The 21,073-nt window shown below is 41.4% G+C and overlaps 1 protein-coding gene across 1 annotated transcript in view; it reads right to left on the bottom strand.

Annotated features, from left to right (window-relative positions):
• LOC105449670 (heterogeneous nuclear ribonucleoprotein L) overlaps positions 1-21,073 on the bottom strand; it is a 146,379-nt gene that overhangs the window by 87,450 nt on the left and 37,856 nt on the right. The gene's annotated exons all lie outside the window — the stretch shown is intronic.

Here is a 21,073-nt window from a genome sequence, read left to right as displayed (position 1 = left end):
CACTTTCTAAAATAAAGAAAAACGGACAGAAATATTTTTCAACGCAATTACATTTACGATAAATTTAATCATGATTAATTAATTTACGATGGTTTTACAGAAGCCTCACGCAACCTCAAAGTTCCTGAACTAACAATAAGCTCTCTCGTTTTCTTTCACGTCAATTTGTCAATTATCACACGGATACTGATAAAAACTATTTAACATATCTCTTGTTTTATTGTAGAACGTTCCAGTTCGCTTCGAAAGTCACCGATATCTCAGCACCGAAAGCAATCACGCCATTCTTCGCAAGTCCGTTCCTGAAACCTGTCGTTAAGAGAAGCGGCGATAGTTCTGAAGCACCTCGTATTTCCGTTAACCTATTTCGAGCACATGATCGATGCACATCGTATATCATGCGCGGCAAATCGAACGAAGTTTACATGGTGCGTTCTCCAGGGTATCCCCATCGACGGCAGCAACGTATGCGAGGCATTCGGTATAAGTTCGACCGTTCTCACACGATACTCGCGACGGATCCAGACGGAAAGTTTGCGTGGCATGGGTAGGTTGAGAGCCGAGAGAGGTCAGGGAGCGCATGAGACAAATGGCAAACTGCACTTGAGCCCCGTTCATGAACGTTATACCCTAACAGACGCATTGACAGCACCAAATTTTCACGGTGAAAAAAAGTCGGTCTTTTACCGCGACTATTTTTCATACGGCACATTTTATTTCGCTTCGTGCCAGGCGCCTCGTGCAGCAGCACAACCGTAATTTAAAACCTACGATCAGTACATTTCTGTAACTGCTTACTTATTAATAATTTCATATTAAAATTATTTAATTGCGACTGAGAATTAACTATTAAATTATTTGAAATATAAAATTCAAATGTATTGAATTTGAATATATTATTTTGTAAAATCTTATTGTAATATTAAATATTGTAATATTAAATCTATTAGAGGACGATATATGCGTAAAATCTCTCGTATCGATTTATTCTCAAATAATAATTCTAATTCTATTGACTTTCAATGTAAAATTAATATTCAACTGAAGATTTATATAAAATGATCACGTAGCGATTTACGAATTTGTCAAACACGGGAGACGAATCACTTCGGAATTAGTCTAACTAGACATTGTAACACGAAGCGGAGTGTAGGACAGATTAGAGAGAGAAAACAGAGTTGCAACATGTTCGGCTGGCACTGATTTACAATGCAATTAGCGCTCTCTAATTTAATCCTTAATCCTTAATCGTGAGAATAATGCAAATAACGAGGACGTACTTGAAGATTAGCACTTTGCTGTACATTAATAAAACTTCAATGTTAACTGCAAATCAATAATTTATAAAAACAAATTTATTTGACGGAATACAATGCTTAATCTTGTAAATTTAATTTTTCCTTTGCTGATTTTTAAATATACTACAAACTAAATAAAAAAATTTTATGCGGAGAGAAACGTGAATAGAACACACGTATACCGCGTCAGTTACGACGTAATTGCGCGTCTTTTCTAACGACGAGCTGTAATCGCCGAGTTCCCGCGGGCGACGCGGTCAAAGAAGGTGTTAAGCATCGCGCGCCGGGGGTGCGGACGGGTGCCGCGACACATTTTATTTCAAGATGGTCGATAATTGAGAGCGTTTAGCAGCGGGCGCGTGTTTACCTGTCGGGACGCCAGCCGAGGAGATCTCGAATTTGCGCGGCACGAGCGATGACACGACGTGGCTCGCTGCCAAAGTAGCTTCCCCGACGAGCTCGCCTCCGCGCGCGCGGCCCATCTCCCGCGCGACTAGACGAATAACACGCAACTAGTGGAATCGCATTCTGAGTGAGTCACGCTGTTTATTCGGGAAAAAAGTACGGTTCGTCGCGCCGCTTAAAATGCAGTCTGAATGCGCGAGACGCGCCAACGTGTTATCCCGTTGCTCGCGATTAGTCATACTTATCACACGAGAATCGAGCCCGTTCTGAATAAGGCTCGAACGAGAGATTGTCGGTCTCGCGACAAGTGAGTGCAATCTCCTGCTACGAGCCGCGCGCGATCACGCCACATAGCGATTATATAAATTTAGATATACCTAAATTATGCGATAACAAGCGTAACAGTCTGATCTTTCGATATTTAAATCGATGACTTACTCAATTATAATCACAAATTAATTTATTTATTCTTAAATCGCCATTGAATTAATGTATTTATTTAAAATTCGAATGTATCAAATTTTTTGACATTTTGTGTTCCCAACTATTTAGTTCGTATAATTCGTAAAGAAAAAACAAATTAGTCCAATTTTTTTGACCATTTTTATTAATTATTCTATTCTCTGTATAAACTTGAGTCTTCTCAAATAAATTCTATAAAATGTATCATGTATACGCATTTTGCACGTGATTGTACAAGGTCAGAGAGAAACGGCTTAATTCTTGGCGCGAACACGAAATATCGTACGACCGATCATTAAATAGAAGCGGAAATTCGATTTCCGCGTCGGCTCGAGTCCTCGCGACACTCGTCAGATTGCAGGAAAAAAAAACGGTAGAAACGATAGAAACGGTCGACGCGATAATTAAATTGTTTCGCAGCTTAATTAACGAAAAAAAATGAGAGATACGCTGGATTATGTAAAATCATCGCTGTATCTGCCGAACGGCCGGTACATTTTTATACGCCTGATCGCCGTTGCATCCAGCGTGTGTGCGCCATGTAATATGTATGATCCGTTGCATTTCAGATTGGCTTATGAATAGAAGCGAGGACTCGCGCGCGCGTCACTCGGACCCCGCGTTTTTCGTCGAGTGCACTGCACGCGCGAGCGGCGAACGTTATACTTGAACCTAATTGTCCGGGGTGTTGCCCCATCTCCGGGTCGACGACTCCCTTTTGTGTTCGCACGAGATACGATGCCATGGAGAAATCCTACGGGGAGGGTCGGCCGCGGTATAAATTCAGGCACGGACACTTCCGCGGACGCGACGCACAAAGCGGTGTGTTTGCGCGCTCGCGCGCGCGCGCGCGCGAGAGAGAGAGCGATAGAGAACGTGCCCGCTCGCCCGCTCGAGATCGCGATAAGGAAAGCACGTAATCCCTTTGTCCCGCGAAGATGCATTCGCCCCGGACGGGGGCGCATTGAGCCGCGTGCCGGTGCAAACGTGATTTACCGAAGCTTATCTGCCGCGTTCTCGCGACGGAAAAACGTCAGGCCGTGAGGGAGGGCGTTCTAGGGCGTATCGGAATGGATATCCTGCGAATGTGTTAGAAACGACTATAAGAGCATTGTGTATTACGGAATAAAGAGATCCCATAAAGATCTCGACGAAAATAGTAATAAACTTCGCAAACTAGTTAACCAGTCGACGAATTATGAGACTGAATATAGATAACGGAATTATATATAATAGGAACAAAATGAATCATCCTCGTGTTTGCCGTTAGTATACGTGGAGACGTCTTCAAAGAATAATAAAATAAAAATAAATAAAATGTGGATGTTACTGCTTTACAAGAACCTTTTCTTAGACCGACCGATAAATGATGAAAATCGATTGCAAAAGGGGGATAACGTAACTTGCATTTACGAGGCAACAAAGTGCACAGACAAGAATTACTCGCTTGGGGGTCTGCGAGACGAGTCCCGCGTTCCCGTTCCCGGGTCGGGATGACAGTGCAGTTTGCCGGTAGGAGAGCCGAGGGGTTTAATCCTCGTTCTTGAGCAGGTCAGGTAGTAATAATAGATCTGCTTCGTCGGAGGGCATCAATCAGCGTGAGCGCGCGCGCGCGCGCGGGGGTGGAGAGCAAAAGCCGTATCGTCTTATTTAATTCATCGGCATTCCCGCGTATCTCTCCGTGGCGTGTTAATACGACTAATCCGGCCTCGTTTATAAAACGCGATCGGCTCTGAAAAGCGGCTCGGTGATTTATAGAGACATTTCTCCGGCCGCGGCGGCGAGATATTCCCCCCTTTCCCCCTTCCCACCCTCGCGCGCGCGAACCGCTCTTTCCGGGTTGCTGATAAATATTCTCTCCGGGCTCTCTTTCGTCGCTCCTCCATGCCAGATGGTTCCGGGCATATAAGTAATGCTCGCTTTGTACCGTGCAACGAAAGCCACCTCAAAGCCCGATCCGCCGACCGCGAAAGACAGAAACGCCGCGGCGATGTCGCGTATTAATTAGACGGGACACGAAACAAATGTGCAACGGTGGAACGGAGCATTCATTAATACATCGTAAATGTCGTAGGTGACGTAGGTAAAAGGCGTGAGTTTCGAAGTAGCCGTAAATCTCGAAGATAGCAAGTTTCACGATGAAAAATGACAAGCGCGCGTACTAAAATAAATAACGATAAATTTCTTAAAAGCTGAACGGTAAATTAAAGTGGATCGCCACATATTATCCTCATCTTTAGGACGATACAGAATTTCTGAATTTCAAGTTGCAAGATATATCATAAAAACAAAAAATAAAAAAACAATAAAATTGCGCGGCTAAATTTTCATGAGGAAAGCCACATTTCTCACGCCCGCATGCCAGTGACAATTTTTGCGAAAATCCCTCGTCCCTTCGGGGAATCGAAGGGAACGTGGTTCGAGGGATTTTCTATTTGCAAAAAAAAAAACCAAGGATAAAAGTCTTCCGCGTCGAAAAATCTGCCGCGCAGCGATCCTTCGGCGCCGTTGGGGGACGAAGGGGGGCAGCGAATTTACGGGCAGCGCGTTCCGCTTCTAATCCCGACCGCGCTCCAATCCCATTCGTGCGAGACTGGAAGTGCGACTGAAAAAGTGATGAAGCGCCAGCAATTACGACATCAATTTGGCCGACACGGGAGCACGACCGGATACAAAGACAACGCGCAGGGGATGCACCTGAAAACTGGTGTATTTCCCCTGAGTGCAATGCCGTCGCACCCCCGTCGGGGTGCATTCGATATATGTGTGCGCGCGGGCGAGCCTAATAAGCTTCGACACTTGCGCGACGACAAACACGACGGACGAATTAAAAGACGACGAAAATGCGATGAATAAAAAAACACGTAGATACATACTATATTCGCATCTTTGTATTCGACGAGCTTTTAATGGTAGCTTGCAGATGTGAAGATCAGTTGCGAGTGTATTCATAATATCGTGTTCTTTAGGATATTTGAAAAGATTTATCCCGTATTATCCAGCAAAAGATTCAATTGTTACTCTCTAATCTAGAAACCGAAAGCCCTCAAATTATTGCAAATGTTATGTGTTCCAAACTTCGATGTACATAGGTAAACTTGACTCTCAACTCGTGATTTCAATCTTAACACACTCTCTCGTCTCTAATCTCTAAACTCCAAGTTCTCAACTCGTGAACTTTCATGTAGTAACCTAGATCCTCTAAATTTGAACTGTGAATTCAAGTTATAATTTATATGATTATTCTGCGCGAATATTGACAATAAATAAACCCATCAGCTGTTACGGTCCGCAGACCGTATGGCAGAAATAATGAAGGGAAGTTCATCATTTTCGCAGAAGATAATAAAATCGCAAAAATATTTTGTGCTTTAATTATTGGTTTTATTGTACAAATAATGCGATTACATCGCACTGTTTCATTAATTTCTGCCGAAGTAATAAAATCGCAAAAATATTTTGTGTTTTAATTATTGGTTTTATCATACAAATAATGGGTTTACATCGCGCTATAAATGTTTCATTAAGAGGTAATGAAGAGCTGCTTATTTTGCATCTAAAAATATTAAAAGGTCAAAATTTTCATGATTTAAACATTTAACATTCAATCAAGGACGATATGTAAGGTAATGTTACTTTATTAAAATAGGCACGTGTTTTAATGTTCGTATCGATTTATGATTGATTTTTAATACGCAGTGCTTATCGGCACGGAGCAATTCATAAAAAGTTAATATAGTATCCAGAAGCATAATACACGTATCGATTTTCCGATTACGTTATCAATCATGACTCACGAACATCAAAATATAATTATTTCTTGGTGCAATATGGCGCAATATCGGGCGTCTCTAGCACAAGAGTGTTTACCTATTTCTATTCGAAGGGTCGAAATTAAATTTTGTTGTACTCGAGGTAATCTTATTTTTCGGGCAGTTGAAGTTGTCGAAAATCTAATTTCCGGCTGATCTCGGGGAATCTAGCGAGATCGGTGCCGGGAAACTCTCGATGCAGCACGGCGGTGCAGCCAGACACTAATTGAACAACACCGGTGTAAGCGGTGGGGAGGAGCGCGGGGTGGAATGGGGGAGGGGATACGGGAGGGTGTACGAAACGCCGAATGCCAGAAACCCGGGCGAGCAATAGCCGGCGAAAGAAGTCTCAATTTTGCTGCCAATTTCTCGGGGGAAATTCGTCGGGCCGCGGCGTCGGATGATCTGGACATCGCCTCGCGAGAACGATCCCTGGTAGCACGTGATGTCGTCTCGCACGCATTATTCTCTCTCTTGTATCGCGGGTCGCGGCGCGGAATGCGCCGGAACGCGTCGCAACTCGAGGATGAAGGAAGACGAGAGTGTCGGTTAAGAGGGCAAGACAAATGGGTCGTCGCGCGAGAGACGAGGTGGAGAAGTGGCGGAAAACCCGGGAGACGCCAGCTCATTTTTTCGGCCTTACTGAAATCTGGCGTCATAACTGACCTACCGCGCGCGCCCTTTCCTCCTGTTCTCGCCACTTTTCTGCGAATATAAAATGTCACGCGATCCACACGAAAAAATTATGGCCCGCGTCATCTCCATACATTTTGCAGTAAATGTGACAATTTCGTGTAACATATTTCGACTATATATCGTGTAAAATTTTAAATCTAACAGTATCGCGTTTATTATTTCGAGAAAATTAATGGCGAGAAAGATAATAAAAGTGAATTATTTAGGTAGAAGCTATAGTAGAACGATGTGAAATATATTTAACGCAAGATGCTTTAATTAAAGCATAGAATAGTCATGCGAAATGTCAATCGAGTAATAATATGTAAAAATAAGGATCTTATTTATCAGATAATAATAAATTACAAAATACATATCGTGCTAAAGAAATATCTTTGACTTATATTTTTCTACAGGTATAAATTTTTCTATACCAATTAAATACATAAATGAAAATTCAAAATTAATGTTTAATCGTCGTTGGCATCTTTCGTAATAATTCACTATGTAGCTGTCATCTTGGCTATAGAGCGAGTAAAAAAAAGCGCAAGAAAATTCGCGGCACGCAGACGATATGAGGTTAAAACGATCCCCGACGTCCGTGCGCGTGTGCGCTAAATTTCAGAGATCTCTGTTGCTCCCTTAAGAAGGTAAAACTCCGCCCTAGTATTCTGTGGAATGCCGCTGGCCATAATCATCCGCTTTCCTAACACACGGACATGCCCCACGCGCACATGGAGAGACGATTAAGGTCAACGCGCACTCACTACTTTCGGCGGAATCACTGAAGGCTCTCTCGATGGAGCTGTATTCGGAGCGCATTTCGTCCGACGGTCATTGTTTCGGTGTTAAAGGCATTACAATGGTGCACGTGAAACATCGGTTTTACGTCTACGATCCCTCGGATAATTCCGGGAAATTGGAAAGGCAAGTATATATCACGTCGGATGTGTTTGATGGACGGGGCGCGACATTGCCCGCCCCGAAAAGCATCGGAAGCAATGCTTCCTCGGTTGTAGAATCGCACGTCGTCTCTTTCCGCAATTTGCCAAGTTTCAATATTAAATACTGCGGTTAAATTAAATCTCAACTACACAGTTCTTCGTTAAAGTACTTACGTTAGTTACGTTAATTAGGTAACCCACATAAAGTTATACTTACGCGAAGTTTAAGTAATAAAATAACACTGTAACTATCCGTTCTTCAAAATTTTTGCCTCCCTCCCTCCCTCCCTCCCCCGGGACTCTTGTTCACCTTTTCAATTTCGTTTCAATGAAATTCAATAAGCTTGAAAATTTTCAAGCTGGTGACACGCAATGATCTATTACCAGAGAGTATTTGCCGCGTGAGGACGTTTTGCAAAGATCAAACATTCAAAATTTGACATTTCATATCCGACGACCTAATATTTGAGGAAGGAAATAACTGGATCTTAAGATATTGGCTATTCAAAAATCGGAGGGATTCCGATATTAAATCATGTGGCTAGATTATGCAGATCGCAGAATGAATTTAAATGAAGATTGAACTATTAAATCTTTTTGTTATCGGAAGAGCACATTTGCAAGGGAGATTCTGATCAGGGATGAATTAAGCCGCTTTAAATATTTAATAAAGAATCGTTCGTGCGAGCCTCAAATATGCGGAAATATTGCGAAATGTTTCAGCTAATGCATCAATAATTTAAGGCTTATTTATAATTTACATTTATCATGCGCGTATAAATGTGTCATAAGAAAAAGAGAAAATACCTGCTGCTGTTACGGGGAGCATCGTTATTTTCTACGATAAAAATAAAATACTGTAAACACTACTAAACCCCGGTAATTCGAGCACTGATTGCTGTAAAGCAAAAGGAAACTCGGAGAGGATTCCAAGTACCCAGAAGGATTTTGCGGGAGTTAAAGACCAACCGCATTTGTTAATAATCATATTTCACAGATATAAAGACCAAAGCCATCTGGTAATTAAGCCATTCCGAGGGAGAGACATTTTCCAGCGACTGGCCTGCATACGCGAAAAGGTTGCTCCACGTCGTATCAAGCGGCAAGAGAATACGCGGGGAAAACTTTCCAACGAGCGCGGCACGTGACGCGGGTTCAGGAAAAAAGTCGAGGAGCCGGGAGGAGGCTCCAGAGTGACGTAGGTCCGTGCTACAAGGAGAGGATCTGCTTTGTATTTCCCCGGAGAGACCCACGAGAGACCGTTCTTCCGGCGTTACGTTATTTTGTGCACTTCTAAGAGACCCCGTTGTGCGCATGGCGACACGCGTTTTTGAGAAAGGCCATTTGGCGTATACGACCATATTAACCATTTGCAGAGCGACGCGAACTCGAAAATGCGAGTGAAACTGTTTCATGTTTCAGAGGAAGAGAGATTTAAATAAGAATAAGATAGTTTCTTCACTAAAATTGTAAATTGGCTTGTTTTTTAGAAAGAAAATAGAAACCAGAGGAAATAAAGGCCAATAAAACGAGCAAAAATGTGGCATATAATTTAATTCAAAAATATTAAGATAAAACGTTCGACTTTAGTTCGACGTAGTTTCTTCCTCTATTACAACAATATCCTATTTCTATTATGGTAATAGCGATAGCATTCGGTTAATAAGTAATACTAAAGCAAGGGAAAGCTTGGAAAGCAATAAAAACATCCCGTTCTCGATTTTCTCTATTTTCACCGGAGAGGCATCGACTCTAAGTTGGCCGTATGACCTTTCGTTGAAATATAACGCGGTAGATGTGGGACATCTTGTACACGTTTAATGTACATAAATGAAAATAGTTTTCAATGAAAAAAAAATATATATATACCTATATATCGTACCGCTACGGCAAACGCGTTGCAACGCGAGTTCGAAGCGTTGTCCTGGAAAAAAAAATCGTATGTGACCGTCATTATCTCTCGGAGGCAACAATGTGCCGTCGAGTAACTGGCGTTCGATGCATCCAACGGTAATGCTCGTACCCGGAAGAGGAGGCGCACGGGCTTATCTGAAGAGCGGTTATGTATTTCGGAGTAACACATCGGGGGGTGCACCTTATCGCGAGCGGAGGTCGTACAAAGGTAACCGTCGACCTCGTATCGTCAAACACGGAGCTACCTACTCCTCCTCCTCGAATCCTGCAGCGAGGCAATCTCATTAAGGTCAGCGCGAGATACGCCGTCGGCCGTAGCCGAATTTGGCGTATCGTTGATTTCCATTTCCGAGCCAATTAAGTCGGCGGTTCAAATGAAAGAGGATTTAAAGTATCCAAAGAGTTGGGCGGACGCACGGGCGCGCAATTGTGCATCACGCGTCGGATGGGCGAATTAGATTCGGCTACATGTATCCGCACCTTATTGTATCCGAGTTTCTAAACTGGATCCCGCTCGGATCCTAATTCAGCGTGTCACGTAAATTAATAGCCTGCTAACGGGATAGCTAATGGCCTGAGAAATTCAAGAAGTTATCGCGGTAACCTGCGCGCGGAAGCCGGGCGCTTTGGCTGTCCAACAAGCGGTAACTGCAGATAATTACTTCGCCCAGCGCGTTTCCATTAATTCCGCGATACTAAAAATTCGTAATTAACGAACACAGCGCAAACGTGCGTCACGTGGGTAGCGCTCGGCCATTCCGAAAGCGATAAATCAACTGCGCGACCTTCCGCGTACACACATACGTCAAGTGCGTACCGGCCATAAAAACCGACTGCATTGTTGGAAATGTGCATTCTAAGTGCATTCAAACGAGAAGGCTTCATAAATTATCTTATTTACCGACGGACTTTACTGCCTTAAAAGATGCCAGCCGGATAACGTCGCTACAATTAAATTTTAGACATTAATATTCTCAAAAAAGCCTCAAACACACACACACACACACACACGTGATACCGACGAACCGTTCCGTAAGACAACATCTAACGCACAAGATTCTATTTCGCTGATCGACCGGCCGTGCGCCAGGAACTTCCTCCTTGCAGCTTGGAGTAGTTAATGATGCAGCGTAGGAAATAGCTAACGAACGGCTGCGCGAAGTTATATACCTACTCCGCTATCGGCGGGCGTTAGGTGAACGCGAAACTGTTGCTCAACAAGTAGCAAACTGGCCGATCATAATCGCGTGCCGTAAAGCAGGCGAACCCTTCGCGCGAACTCTATGTACTCGCTCTCAACGCGACGGATACTTTGCGCAGTAGAAACTGCAATTCCGCGACCGGTGCAGGATTTAACGACGATGGCGGCGACGGCAGCGGTTGAGCACGCAGGATGCTCTTTCTCTCTTTCTCCCGCCTCCTTCTCCCCCGCGTTTCTCTCCATACAGCTTCCCGAAAATCCGGATTTCATCCTCCTTGATCCGTTGTAAAGAGCTTATACTTCACCTCGCCAGCTATCGATCGGCGAGTGTCATCGACGTTCGATATCCGACCTATGTTGTTCCGTGTAATCGTAAACCTCGCCCGCGGTGCGCTCTAATATTTGTCGCTCGAGGAATATTACTGCTAGCTTGGAGAAGTTTAAAGGTCCCGGGGAATTAGGTGTACGTCAAAAGTTATGAGGTTTTAATACTCGCGAATCTCGGGGGAGTTAATCCTCAGAGTTGAAAATTTACATGAAGCTTCTTCTTCACGGGAAGGTTAAATGAATATCTTTTTTTATTTTTTAATAACTGCAGCTGCGCCGCATCTCGAAATACTGATTTAACCGTATGGAGACAGCCTGCGCGAATTGCGTACCACAAACCGAGAGGGTTATCGTGGATACTTAATACTTTACTCTACGAATTGGGTTAAGTAGGATTTAAAAACCGAATGAAACGTTGAATTATACAAAATTTGCAAAATTAAATACTTTTTTCCGCGTGCCGAAATTATCCGTAGAGTAAATCCAGATTGTGGTATGTTACTATAATATAAACAGTATAGCATGAAATACTCTAAATTCATGAAAAATTCAAATATGCATAAATATTACTCATTACTTTTAAATGCAAATTTAATCTGTGATGTTAACTTACATAAATTTTGCATAAATTTTGCTCTTATATTTTTAAAGCATAAAATCTTGAAGTAGATATAATTCTTAAAATATTCCAAAAGCCTTTGTTATAAATTTTCAAGAGAAGGAGAGAGATTCGAGGAAATGAGAGAATGAGAGAGAGAGAGCGAGAGTTCTTCAACTTTTAAGTCTTTCAAAGCATTGATATTTGAAGGCTATCAGATTTGCAGAATGCTTATCTTCAAACTATATTCGAAGTGACTGGAAACTTCGCAACGATTAACTCTCTCGAAAATTTACAAGAACGTAGATCCATCATGCCTATCTCTCGAGTTCATATCGCTTATCGAATTCCCGACCACGTCTCGCCATATTGATGTATTTCTGAATAGATGATATTAAAAGTCGCAGCTCTCTGAAAGGGAATCGATACACCCTCCACACATTTTGTGTCTACGTGTATGTGTGTGTGTATGTGTTTATGGGAAGTCGTCGACCGTGCTACTGCAATTACGGATAAGATTAAGGACCCTTCGACGCCCGTAATGGACCCGTAATGTTGCCGCTGAAAATAAGGGTTCTATCTACCGTCCTAATACGAAGTGACGCAGGCCATCAATGGTAAAGTACGAAATCGCGGTTATATGAAATTTTCGATTATTACAAGCTCGAGAGCGATAAGACGGCGAAAAAGAACGACAGTGTCTATCGAAGGGCACGAAATCGTAAATCAGGGAACTGTTTCGACGCGAAAATATTGAATTGCATGTCGCGTCAAACACATTTCTCTTTATTTCAAGATTGACGGACAAAGAAGATTCTAGGTTTAAAAGCATTCTCTTATGGAGATTATTTTATTATATTGTTCTCTTTCTAATCTTTCACATCCCGAGAGCAGGTGAGGAGTGATTTTGATGAATTAAGAAAAAAGGATAATTTTTTCAAAATTTTTTGTGGAAATTTTTAACATAATTTTTGCGATTTATTAATGAGGCAGTTCCATTCTTTTCATAAATAAAAATCAAGAAGTAATAATATTTTAATTTACATAAATGTCTTCTGAGTAGAAACAAAGACAAATTTCCTTCTCCAAATAAGAAATTCATTAATTTTTTAAAGTTTATCATTCATTAAAAAAAAAAGAATCAAGCTATTTGCACTTAGTAGTTAAATCTTGGTCTATATATATATATATATATATATATATATATATATATTATATAGTATAGTAGTAATGTTTAGCTACATATATTCAAATATATCAAATAGAATTAATTGTTATCCTAAACGAATAAATCTACGAAATAAAACGCAAGCTGTGCAATAAATCATTTATCGCAATTAACTTAAAGCGCAAGCAATAAAATATTCAGCGCTCGTTTTCATACGTCATTTTATACATTGAATGCTTTCCTCGGCCTTGTCCGGTGGTTCGTTTTTGCAACAAAGCCACCGCGCGCCGTGGTAACGAAATATTCCATTCGGTTCGTCGTCGCATTACCGCATCTGAAACGCGATCGCGTCAAGCGCTACAAAACGTCATTACATTTCGCAGTTACTAAGCGATCATTATCGTAGATTCGTAAGCGTACATCTAACTCATATCATCGACGATATCTCACGCGATTGATTCACTCGGAAATGGAAATCGGAGCGATAGAGAATATAAATCGCCGGTCCACAATACTCACGGGCTCGCACGGGACTTATCTCTATCTCTGCTTTTGAATTCGAGTATATTCCGCATTCGTGCTCTTTCGGTCTAAATGCGACTCCACCTGCACATCCGAGATCGATAACGCGGAACAATATGCAAATCGCCCGGATGGCGTCTTCTCTCGAAAAGCCGCATTACATGAATCGCATACTGATCAATCGACTCGAAATTGATGATACGGAATATTATGCGTATTACGCTTATTTCGCAATACGGTAAATATATCGAGGAAACAAGGCTGACGAGTCACGCGCGGCCTTGATGTTTGTTTGGGTAGCGTAACGGCACGGGCTTCGTACACAAGGCCGCCGCGCCGCCGCGCCATAAAACTGTCATTTGCGCGACGAGACTCAAGCTGGCTGGGAAGCAGAATGAATCGCTGTCACCGGCGTGCGTCACCATGTTCTCGCGGGGAAACACGATTATTTTCCACGAACGATTAGCTATTGTCGGCCCGCGCGGTCAGTCAACTCCCGTGATTAACGACGGTAAACGTATTGGCTACTTATCGAAGCAAGTATTTCGAGCGATTGATTAATTTTGCGCAAAAACAATAAAAAATTGAAATTGTAAATTATACTTTTTTTCACAGCGGCGTTAGTCTTGAGTATCTATATCTTTCTAACGACACTTGGTGTAGAAATATGGCGAATCGCCGGATGTAGCGGTGTCGCGATTTGCATCGCGATGCATTTGATTAGTTAGTCCAGTCGTAATTAAGTATTTTATTATCCGTCAACGGCGCGAAGCATAGATTCAGCGTTTGCATATTTTTGTATACTTTAGTCTTTATATGTGTTTTCAGGATTAAATATTATATAAGCTGATATAAGAAAATTACTACATATTTACAGAGATTTTGCGACAGAGTTAATGACAGGATTATTTCAGATAGGATTATTAATTATATTTCTTTTTATGATAAATAAGCCAGTTTTAATTTTTTGTAGCCTATCCATCTTTATTTTAGTGATAACTTAATTGTAATATGATATTGAAACATATAGATGTTTAAAAAAGTTAAGACTTAATAATTATTTCATTGCGTATATAATATTGCGGAGTGCGTTCCATACACTTCAATGCTATCCGTACTTCAATGGTATCAGGTTTCATAAGGGTAATCGCTTCGCTTCTCATAATCAACTGAGTGCACTCGGTTGATCTCTAATCAGAACTATTGAATTATACGACTATTAAACTGTCTATGTACATCAAGATAAAAAACCTTACACCCGATACACTTTTTGATGTGTGTAAGATTTACGACTGCGGGCCTTTGTTACGCGTATAGTCAGAGAAAGAGAGAGGGAGAGTTAACGCAATATTTCAAAAGAACATTTTTTTATTTATACGATAAACGCTTCTGTAAATTTCTGTAAATTCAACCAAAATTTATTGCTTTACGCGTAAAGACCCCAGGTAAATACGACGCGTAGCGAATTCGCCCGTTCTATTTACCCCACGAATTAATTACGCGCTCTCCATAAAACTCGGTGGCGGAACCGCGTAAAACATTCATATACTTTCGGTATGAATCGCAAGAAGTGGCCTCGCAAAAAGCTCTCGGCTCCGCGCGTAATATTCCTATGTAAATTCGGAAAAGCCAGGAATTTCGCGAAAAGAACGTAATTCGACGAATGGCGGCGGCCTTGCGTTCCCCTCCCCCCCTTCCCGTATAACCGGAATGCGCCTGAATAAGGCGCGCGGCGCGTGTAAATTACGAAGGCGCGAAAGTATCATCCCGGCGACTTAATTACGCTGTATAACTTACGCCGTGAGCTATAAGCGCCGTTTTTAAGCCCCTAAATCATGGCTTGACGCGCGCATAAATACAAAGAATGGCTCTTGTAATTTGAATTACTGCATGAGGTTTTCGTGCAATTGAGATATATTCGTGTTGTGAGTTAATTTAATGAAGGCCGGAGGTTTACGCTTCATAAATAATTTCAGGAAGAATGGCCGCGTCAGAGAGACATATGGGATAGACATTTTTCTAATACCGTATAAAATGAGAATCTCTCCGAGGCCTTCGCTAAATTAACCCAAACGCAAATGTGCCGGAATTACACAAGAAATTACGCGGAGTAATTCGAGTTGTAAAAGCTGTTTGCTGCACACTCTCTAAGGTACCGCGAGAAGAGAGAAATTCTTTCATTTTTCCCCCCAACTACTAATAGAATTGCAATGGCGGCTCAAATATTCCGGTGCACGTTGCATTTTGTCCTCAAATTATACATCTGTATTTTTCCGCGAATCTCGCAGCTAGCACGCTTTATGAATATTCCGAGGAGCGTGCTTCGCCGCACTTAAACCCGGTTTTATTAAATGATACCGCCGGGCAACGTCGAGCGTTTTCACAAACAGCAAAATAAGTGTGTACGGCTTTCTATCAAAGTCGCAGAAATATTTACGGACTATATTTACCTCGGTATTTTGTATAACAATGAAATCTTCCAGTTTTGCTGCGGCATTGTATCATGAAATATTACGAGTATTTCACATAACGAAAAAGGAGAAGGAACAAAATAATAGCCAATTGTGTGATTTAAAATATCGTCAATCCTCTGCTTTCCTCTATTTCTCGAACAGATTTCACTAATATATTACTAATATTATTGTTTTATGGTTGTTATCTTGTTAATTTATAATCGCGTGAAACATCGCCCAGTTATATTGTTGTGAGTAACAATAGCGTGTACATTACGGGCGCGCGCATTCTGCACGTATATCATACATAAGTGTCATAACCATGAGAGCTGCATCGCTAAAGTCTGACTGACGTCATCCAACCCCGAAGCCTCGATGTCTCGCATTTGCGCGTCCCTTTGAGGCGGGACGCGCCGCCGCCGCCGCCGCCGCCGCCGGATGCAAAGTTTGCACCTGCAGGAATTGCGCGTGGAGTAGGTAATATCTAAACGTTCGCGCGCACAGAGACACTTAAGTAAGATGCGCGGGGTGTAATAAAGTCACGGCGCGCCGCGACACGACGGGTGTTCTCCGAGTGTAAAACTTGCGGAAGCCCGCGGATTTCGCCCGAAGATTTACGCGCGAGCGAGTATGCAGTTTGCCGACAGAATGCTTCCAAAGGAAGAAGCTGCGGATAAGGAAGGTGAAAGCGCATGAACACTCTCGCGCGGCCGTATCTGCATAAAATTGATACGTCGAACAGGTGGGTGGATGCCGATGATAGAAGACCGCGTTATCTTCCGCCTGTAATATGTTCCAGAAGCAGAATATCTATCACAATTCAAAAATTCCCCGAAGCGTCTCGGGGAATATTGATGCCTTCGGCAAACTGCTCTCTCTCTCTCTCTTTCTCTCTTGTTTTATGGTTTTTGCATTAAAATTTCATGCTCTCTCCCTCTCTCTCTCTTTTCTGATATCTTTCTAATTAAAATATTATAAAAGGATTGAATGTTCAGTCCATGGCAATAATTATTCCAGTTTGATTGAGATACCGCGTCCAAGAGATTATGAATTCATACCGTTTAAGTAGATCTACTCTTTCAATAGATTCTAAAGATACGAAAGATTTTGTGCCCGCGATTTCAAAAGTGGATAGTTCTTTATTTCCGGCTATAAAAATTATCTTCGCTTCAGAATCGGCCAAAGCAAAACATTTCAATCACGTCCCCCGGCAATATTTCTTGGTATACTTTATTAGTTTCCGATATTCGATTATCGGATATTTCGAGCGTGAGCACAAATATCAAAAACTCAGTGCTGCTAATCGGCGAAAACCTGCCATTCCTATATATGATCTCTGACCTTTACCCGAATGGAAATTCCCATTGAATGAAAAATATAGGGCTGCAAACCGTGACTTTTATACGTTTGCCAGGCAAACCTCTTGAAACATTCAGATGATTTCGCGGCTGGTATACGTGCGCGATAAAATTTGAAGAATACCACGCTTCAAATATCTACGAGGGAAGCCGCTTTGCGGGTGTTTTTCGCGCCGCGCGTTTTGCCTCGAAAAACTGAACAGCATCAGCGAGCACAATCACGTACGTGTGAAAAAGAAATCCTTTTACGCTCCCTTAACGCTCGCGGAAACTTTTATCTTCAAGCGTTCAAAACAAGTTACCATTACGTAGCCTGTTATGCATTAAAACGTAATGATGACGTGAAACGTGAATAACGTGCGCGTATGTTCTCATTTATAAAAAAAAAGATCTGACCACAAAACTAATCGGAGAAAGTTCGGAAGGACTCGCGAAACAACTCATCAATTTATGCAATGCATGATCCTTCTGTTCGTCGAGCGCAAGAAGAGTTCGTGACGCTGAGCGCGGGGATACTTTCTACTTATTTAGTACGCTATAAATCACGGCGGTAATTCGCACCGGGAGTATAAAATATTCAAGATACGATCACGTGCCCGCCGCAGGATAACACGGGACATGTTTTTGAACATATACAGGTTAGGAGTTTTCTCTTGTTCCCGACGCAAGTCGGTACATCAGATGCTGTCTAATAAACCGACCTTCGCGAAACATTATTTGCGATGTGTTATTTCGTCATAAAGTCGAAATAGGGATACTTTCATCCGCGTATGATCTCCATTAACGACGGAGAAAACTGAGAAATTGCAGAGAACCGAGAAAAAAAATTTCGATATATATTTATCTATACCAATAACAGTCCAGGTTCGATTATAACTCAATCGTAAATTCTTTCCCGTCATTTTATATATACGTCTACCATAACGATGGTGCAAACGTCGTTAGTAAAAATCCTTTTACGAAAATAAAGAATTATTGACATAAAAAGTTACAAGTCTTATCCCCGCGAAGCACATTTTTCCCCCTTAGACAGTAAAATGTGTGACTGCCGTATCGAAGTTTTTCTTCTGCCAGAACACAGATAACGGACCGTATGACCTAGCTTTCGTGCGCAAAAAAATCTATCCCGCTCGTTTATCACAATTTCAAAATATAGTCCGCTGCTTAGATTTGCATACATCGACGTGAAATGTGGAATATAGGATAGGGGATGCGGAAATGGCAGTATTTATTGCGAGTATAATTAATGGAAAATCCCGGAAATTGCGAGCATCATAAATTACGATATTTTCTCGTTCTCTCTTTCTCTTCTTCCCTTTCTCTTCCACTCTCTATTGTAGAAACGTTATTGCAATTTAAAAATAGCAAGATAAATTAATAATTAAAATTTTAAAAACTTATTATATAAAAAATATGAGTTATCGTTATAAACTAAATGTAATATAAAAATAATTATTTTTAGCTGTATATTAGTTTTGAATAATAACAACGTTTTTCGAAACGTAACATTTGAAATTCGGTGCATGCTTGCCCGACCTTTCAGCAGGTCTTCTTTAATTGCAGTAAAATCGGTTTTCCATTATGTCTAATCTGATACTAAAAATTCGTGTTAGATCCACGCGATTCTTTAAAAGTCTGAAAGCGAAACGGCGTGCACCACTTACGCGATCAATCTGCATTTGTCGCGGATCGATATCGCACGAAAAGCAGTGTATAGGTATGCAGAGTCAGACGGTTTGTGATTAATCGTCCAAATTCATGCGCGGTTGATATTCCGTTCTCTGCGATAACAAACAAATTCCCTTGATATACAACGCGCTCGCTGTCTCGGACATTGGATAATGCATCGCCACTGGTAAAAAAAAGTGAATGTGACCGGAAAACGAATAATCGAAAAATAATGAGAAAAGACATTACAAAAAACGAGAATAATGTTAGATTTCTTCACTCCGAATAAAAGTAAAGTTGTGCGCGCGACAATATGATGAACTTTTCAAAATAAGATTTATGTTCTTTTTTTAAACAGAATTTAAAGGTTAATTTAATTGAAATTCTTCGAATGATAAATTTAATTTAAACGGCAAAAGTGCAAAGTATGTAGAGGTTTAGTTTTAAATCGATTAATATCGAACGGATTTTAATATATACGCGGAAACGTTGGAACGTTACTTTCTGATAAATTTTCATTTCCTCTTCCACTGGTTGTGCATCAGAGAGATCGCATTCCGGTAGGAATGCGAATAAGATTTTGGAAACGGCGCCGTAAGGCTAATCGCCAAGAATTGGTATGCACGAGGTGCGGAAGTCAGAATGGGCTTGACGGATATCACGCGTGTAAAGGTTAGTCCAGTCTACCGAGATATATAAATCTGCAGCGTCACGCAAATTCAGATCTGTTTTTAATTGAGATTTAGCGCGGAATGAGACGTGGCGGCGGGCTATTTCGCCCGCGGCACAGAATGCGGAACCACGTGCTCCCGCCGCGTGCGTATTTAGTGCTCGCGCGTCTCCACGTTCGTTCACGCGCTCGCTCTCGCGTGTTTTATATATAGATCGGCATGGCAGTAACCAACTGTTAGCAGTGCGCCGCCAGCAGCCAATAAATGTGAGACACCATCCGTTGCATCTATTATACCTTTTAACCGAAAGCTCGAAATAAATTTACACTCTGGCTTTATATTAGCGTTATATCAATTTACTCATTAATTATTTCAGTACTTCGTTTAATAATTAATTTGTTATTATGGTACATCGTTAGAGCTCTCGCTTTTTGTTACATAATAATTATGTCATAAAGAGAATATATATTTTCTCGAAAAAGAGATACGTAGTTAATTTTTCAAAACGTATTTCCCGTAAAAGATAAAATTTCCAACAAAAACCTACGTTAAAAGAATAATATAATAAAACAATAAAAATTTAAATCTCAAATCAATTTCGCGAAAAAAGGCTATTATATTTCACATATTAATCAAATAAAAAGCAAAATAATATTTATGGGACTCTCTCGTGCAAAATATCAGGCTGCGTAGGTAATTTTCACGTAAAACGCATTTTTTACGGAAATCTACTTGAGGAATATAACGGTGACCTTTCCGCGCTACGTTTCCAGCGCTTTCTCATATTTTACAATTTGCGAGATACATTGCGCGCGTGACGCAATTACGGGCACAATGGCAGAGCGCGTCCACGCAACACGCGCGCGGATCTTGCAATCCGCTGCAATGCGGCTTCATGCCATGCATATGCATAATAATCGGCGGATAATAATAACCGCCCACGCGACAAACATGTAACGACAGGCTGGAAAGTTCGCGGGAGGCATGACCGGCGGAAAAAACCTCTCCCGCCCGATGGCACTTTATTACCGTTGTCCGACAATATTATTCCAATAACGAACGCGATGGAGCACGCGTGTGTGCGTATACCTAAATTAATACAACGTATCGGGAAGATAATAGCGGCAATAATAATTACGGTGCGCAGCCAGCGGACGGCTAATGACGCAATTAGAAACGCGCGCGCGATGTATGGCGGGATGAAAAAAGAACTGTGTCCAAAGGAATTTTATTTGACGTTAATTAACAATCACACGTCGGTGTCGATATAACGATGTACCCTAGAACGATATTAATTAGCGCTGCAATTAAACCTGTCGACTTTTTAGTCTTTTCGGATCAATTTGTTTTCAAACCTACTGGGGGAAAAAAAGGGAGTAAAATTCATAAGTACGAAAAATACCGCGCGCGCAATTGATTTTACTGGATTGAACGCAAATATTATCTTTTGCCTGTCACAAATATTTCAGTTCAACTTTTTAGTCGTACACAATTTTTCTAGATTGCACCGTGCGTCGATAAATGACGCGATCAATTTGTCGTTTATTTTAAGGATCGTTTGTTTTATAGATAAACAGTTTTCTAATTGAGGCTGCAT

Source organism: Wasmannia auropunctata, unplaced genomic scaffold (assembly GCF_000956235.1).
Source record: "Wasmannia auropunctata unplaced genomic scaffold, wasmannia.A_1.0 LD336074.1, whole genome shotgun sequence".
NCBI classification, from domain to species: Eukaryota; Metazoa; Arthropoda; class Insecta; order Hymenoptera; family Formicidae; genus Wasmannia; species Wasmannia auropunctata.
This window is presented reverse-complemented; position numbering and strand designations above follow the sequence as displayed.